Source organism: Haemaphysalis longicornis, unplaced genomic scaffold (assembly GCF_048455015.1).
Source record: "Haemaphysalis longicornis isolate Haplotype H1 unplaced genomic scaffold, Haemaphysalis longicornis Haplotype H1 scaffold_2, whole genome shotgun sequence".
NCBI lineage: Eukaryota > Metazoa > Arthropoda > Arachnida > Ixodida > Ixodidae > Haemaphysalis > Haemaphysalis longicornis.
In genome coordinates, this window is record NW_027526295.1 from 293,645,969 (window position 1) to 293,651,968 (window position 6,000).

The following is a 6,000-nucleotide window of genomic DNA, read 5'->3' on the forward strand; positions in this document are numbered from 1 at the left end:
CTACACGCAAGAAATCCCTTCCTAAGTCGTATCACCTCCAAGTGCGGGAGCTCCGGATTCACCCAAACGATTCATAGCATACCGCTGTCTGTTCCAATTAAGCCCTCACAAATGATGCTTCCACATTTTCCTCCGTGGCATCTGCTCCCCTACTAACGAAATGTTGCATCCCAGAAATTGGCCCCAAAAAGACTGTGCCCCAGCCACAAATGCTCCACATAGTTCTGCACTACATGCATAGACCGCATTCAATACATTCATATTCACGGATAGTTCATCAACCATGCAAAGCTCTTCCTCCGGACTATACGCACCACTAACAGGAAAAAAGCGACGTAAACGGTAGTGCACTTTCTCGTGCAGCTTGTAGAGGACCATTCCATCGTTTTTAGAGACTTCAGCGCCCACTCCCGAGTGGGAGTGGGCGCTGTTGCCCGGCAGTTATATATAAGAGGACTGTGACGTGAGTACGATATTTTCATCGATTTTCTTACGCCATGTCATTGTTCGGCCACTCCCGCTTGTGCAGTGAATTAAAACCGTTTTTCAAAATGTATGTGTGCGCGTTTTGCGCACGATCAGATTGCGTACTTATATTGTCACGAAGCCAAGGATGACGCAGTCGTCTTGAAGGAAATAATGGTTAAACACGACATTTCAATGTATATGCAAATTTTAGCTGACCGTTTTCGACGGTCCGCTCCGGTATCGGCGGCGCGCTCAGCGCAACCGGAGCCAATGCCGTTCGCGTCTTTGCGCGCCACGCATGCGCAATGGCGCTCCCGCTTGCTATCGGCGCGGAGCGGAGCGTGAAACATCCCCCTCGCGAGGGGCACGATCAAATGCAGAGCATTTCCGGGGGCGCACGACGTTAAGTAGTTTGCGTTACGTTAATGTTGTTGCACTTGTGGCAACTGCTGACGAGAGAGCGCGGCGATGAGTGCGTTCCAGCCTCGCCGACACCCGCCTTTATCAAGCCACGATCGCGCCACGCGCGCGCGATGCTGACGTCACGATCACGCCACAGATGTTGTTTATCCCGCGACGCGCGCGCCCCCACCTGTTGGGCGCGAACCGATGATTGATTGTAGGGTGTAACGCGCCGACGCAACGCAGGCGATGAGGCGCGCCGTAGTGGAGGGCTCCGGATTAATTTTGACCACCTGGGGATCTTTAACGTGCGCCGAAATCTCGAACAGACGGGCGTTTTTGCTTTTCGCCTCCATCAGAAAAGCGGCCGCCGCGGCCGGGAATCGAACCCGCGACCTCGTGCTCAGCAGCGCAACGCCTTAGCCACTGAGCCACCGCGGCGGGTGTTGGGCGCGAACCGACCGCGGAGAGAGCGCGCGATGCGAGCGGAGAGTAGGCGAGGAGGAGCGGGGCTGTCGAGAGAGCGCGGCGATGAGTGCGTTCCAGCCTCGCCGACACCCGCCTTTATCACGCCACCATCGCGCCGAGAGGGCGCACCTGCGAGCGATGCGGACTACTACGGACGCCTAGAACGGGTGACATCGTGAGTTAAAGAAATGCTCTGCATTTAAAAGCTTTCATTTCGTCTGCAGCGACAAACATCATCGACAGCGGCTAAGCTCAATGCTCTGAAGGAGGCCATTATTTAAATTTATTTATTTTATTTATTTTTCAATACTGTGAGCCCTTCCGGGCTGTTACACGGTGGGAATACGATGCAAGGTTCACACAAATACTCCATTCAAAGTTCTTACGATAGCGTCAACAATATTGTTGATAGGAAATACACATGGGTTTAAGTTGTTCAACTCAACAATTGTTTTGACTATGGAAGAGTGCTTAAACACATCCACTCTAGGCACGTAAGGCATAATGGCATAAGCGTGAGTAGTTCGCGGCGAAACTCTTCCAGGAGGCTTTGAGTACAAACAAGGACTCAAGTTTAGCTTATTGTTATAAAGTTGATAAAAATTTGAGGAGCGCAATTTATGCACATCCAGCCAATACGCACATCCTGCGCCATGTGCCGCACCAATGGGGCATCTTCACGGACTCCAAGGCAGCTCTGGAAAATCTATCTAGGAGCAGTAGATTTTCCTTCCACCAAATCGTAGACTCTGGCATCTCATACCTTCCCCACCTTGCCTGCTCTGCTGGACACAACATTAAATTTCAATGGATACCTGGACACAGCGGCATCAAAGGGAACAAAAAAGCCGACAAAAAGGCCCGTAAAGGCCTTCTGGAAATTCCGCAAGGTGTGAGAAGGCGCTTTTTGGGGCGCAGAAGAAGTGAAAAAATTGGGCCCATCTCCCCGCGAGGGGGACTCGAGTAAATGCGTCGCATAGGGGGTGGGTGTATTGCGTTAACGTTTAGTGTTTGGGGAGTTGGTGGTAGTGAATGCGCTGTATCAGCAGCTTCTTGACGTAGTTTGAATGAGTCGAGGATATAAGGCGCGTTGGTAGCCTTTAATTCTGTGCCGGTTTTGTGGCGCAGTGGGAAGAGCACCATGTACCTTGCGTTCCGCCCGCAGGGTCGTGGGATCGAAACCAGGCGCCGGTAAGTATAATTTTTTTTATAGTGTAGGGGGAGGGGTGCGGACCTGTTGTTGAGAGCGAGGAGGGTAGCGTGATGCGGGAGAGGAGGAGTGGGGGAGAGGGCGCACCTGCGCGCTGAGCTGTTGCGGACGGACGGCGGACGCTACATGTGAGTTAAAGAAATGCTCTGCATTTAAAACACGTGAACATGCCGAAGGGAGCCGGCCAGGAACACGTCGAAATAGTACGTGGGAGGAGGAAGGTGGCGAGCGCTGGAGGCAGAAAGTAGCAGGCGGTTCCAGAAGCTCTCGACTGGGCGATAACGCCTAGGAGGCCTTCCGTACGGAGCCGCACATTCTTCCTGGGAGCTCTCGGCTGGGCGTGAACGTCCAGGAGACTCGACGTCACACCGCATCGTCCACCAGACATTAGATCCTGGCAAGTCCTCGCAAAGTCCACAACGCAACCCTCTGCGTGGTACGGCTAGCACATGGGAAGCAGCGCGGAGACTTCGCAACCGCCAACACCAAAGGCCAGGTAAAACAGCGCCAACGGCCAGCACAGGGTACCGAACAAGCGCAATACTCCGCGGCTCAACAACGCCATCGACGTCATCCAACCGTGAGCCCGAACCACGGAGCGAGAATATGTGGAAGGCGAAACGGTCCATTGCGACAAGCGCGGGCGAGCGACTAGGTGATGTCACAATGAAAACGAAGGCGGACTGCAAAGCTTCGTAGGTGCGACGGCGAAGGAGAGGGTAGCGGCACCTGATGGACGAAATTATAGCGGCCGCTCTTATTCCGGGGCTAAGCAGTAAAATGCCGATTGCGACGGCCACGCAGTTTCTTCACCCGCGGCAGATGCCGCTAGCTTAACCTATGAAGAGCGCTTGTGACATTATCTGGTCGCACTAGGAAGCCTACTTTCGCCTCCTATCTTATTCTTTCTCCGTGGCCCGAACTATTTTGAGTGGGACTTTTTCATGGGACAATAAGTCTATTGATTAGATTAGTGTGTGGGTTAATGGTGTACTAAGTTATGTCCTCGTCTCGTATTTTATGCAAACAGAAGGTTCTGCCATGGCTCACCACTTTGCGGTAACTGAAAGCAACCGTCTATGAAGAATTGCTTATAGCACGAACAATTAGCCGAACGACGAATATAGTGGCACACGGAGAAGCGCTGACTTCCAACTGAAGACTTATTTTGGAAAACACAATATTGTCACGTGTTTCTTAACACCGGCGCCAAGAGGTGACTTGGAGAAAGAAGTGGTTGAATGCGCGTGCTCTCTCATCATCGTCATTCAGAGCTATGGCGCTCGTGCTTGGAACCCTGAGCTCGAGCTCTCCCGAAAAGGCTCCGGCTGCGCCTACTCATCTGGTCGTCACTTTCAAAGACCACAGCTCAGCAACTGCCTGTTTATAGCACGCGACACTGGAGGAAGTGCGGGGTACGACGACTACGCCATGCAAAGGACCCCTTCGGCCAGACCGCAACTGCCTCGCTCTGTCCACACACCTGTCCATCGGGCTTGTCATGGCCAACGCGGACTGTTTCCAGAGTGCGGTTACCTTAACTTCACCGTACCTAGACGTGAAGCCTCGAAGCACTTACCAAGCAGGTAACTCTCCAACAGCCACGTACTAAGGCCATCTTTCATGGTGACGTGCTTGAGGACGTCGAGGACTGGCTGTAGGAGTTCGAGCGGGTCGCATCGTTCAACCAGTCGGATGCTCGTCAAAAGCTGCGTAATGTCTATTACTCGCTCGAACATGGTGGAAGGACGTGGCTCGAGAACCGGGAAGCGAGCTTATCTACATGGGACGAATTCCAGCAGACGTTTCAGGAAACGTTCACCACCACAGACAGTCGGGACCATACAGACCGGCTGTTGGAGTCACAGATTCAGAAACCCAATGAAACTGCGATTACGTTTGCGCAGGACAGCGCGGTTGTTCAAGAGGGCAGACCCTGAAATGTCGGAACCAAGGAAACTGCGCCACCTGATGCACGACGCCAAAGAGCAGCTCTTCTAAGGCCTCGTACGAAACCCTCCTCGCACGGTGAAATACTTTGTCAGGGAGGCAACAGCCGTCGAGCGAGCCCTGCAAAAGAGATGCCGGCAGTACAACCGCATGAACGACACTTCGTCGGGTACTGCTGGCGCCCTAGCAAGTATGGCCAACGACGCAACCCTTCGAGGTCTCATTCGCTCAGTTGTACGGGAAGAGCTGCAATTGAGTGGGATAGGCAGGCTGGAACCTGTGCCTGCTTCGGTTGCTGATGTGGTTCGCCAAGAGATCCTGCAAGTGCTTTCGATCCCGGAGCAGCAGATACAACCGCCACGAGTGAGTAATCTAATAGCTCTCCGTCGCCAGCTTCCCATCGCACCCACGCCACTGCCGCCCCTGGCGCTTCGAACCGACCACCAACTCCAGAAAGCAGATTCCGCCACGTACTCTCCGTCCCAACAACAGAATTCATATGGAACGCAGGTACGCAAGACGGACGTGTGGCGCGATGACAACAACCAGCCACTGTGCTATCATTGTGGCGAAGCAGGCCACGTTTACCGCCGTTGCCTGTACCGTTATATTGGGCTTCGTTTCTTTTCCTCCGCATATTGGGCTTCGTGGCTTTTACCCCGCCGCCTCACGACCTCGCTTCGGTCAAAGACCTGCAGAAATCGAAGCTTCCCTCGCTGCCAGACAAAGTCCCCCGCCAATCCTCCGACGTTCACAGTCACCGCCTAGTGGCTCGTCACCTGACCGTCGAGACCCCCGAGGATCGTCACGTGGGAGATCCCCGAGTCCTGGGTGGGAAAACTAACCGCCGCAGCCTCAGGAGGCAAGGTTGCTACCGGCAGACCTTTCCAAGACGTTCGAGAACCAAGTACGTCGCCGACCGAACACACGACCTCGCCGATGCAACACACGACGACCTCGTCGACCTAACACGCAGCGTCCCCTGCAGAACACGCGACCTTGCGGACTGCACGGCGAATAAAATAGACCACACCTGTATCGGTGAAACTGGCAGTGCAGACATTGTAATTTCCATATACAGGCACTAAGTGGCTGCTTTAGTCGACACTGGTGCGGACTACTCCGTAGTTAGCACTCTTAAAAACGTCTTTTTGCAGACGATTGTGTCATTTACCGCCGTATACGTTGTAGCTCTGATCAACTTTCCCTCCAAAATGATTTAAACGTAATTGAAAATTGGTGTTCTTTATGGATGATGCAACTTAATATTTCTAAATGTAAATATATGCAAGTTTCCCGTAAGCGTTCTAACATAAATTATACTTATTCCCTGCAGTCTAACCATCTCGCTCTAGCAGAATCGTACCGATACCTGGGTGTACTCATCAACAGCAAACTAACATGGACTGACCATATCGCACAGCTTACGGCCGATGCCTCCAAAACATTAGGTTTCATCAGAAGGTCCCTGTCCTGCTCACCGACCTCAGTTCGTAAACTCG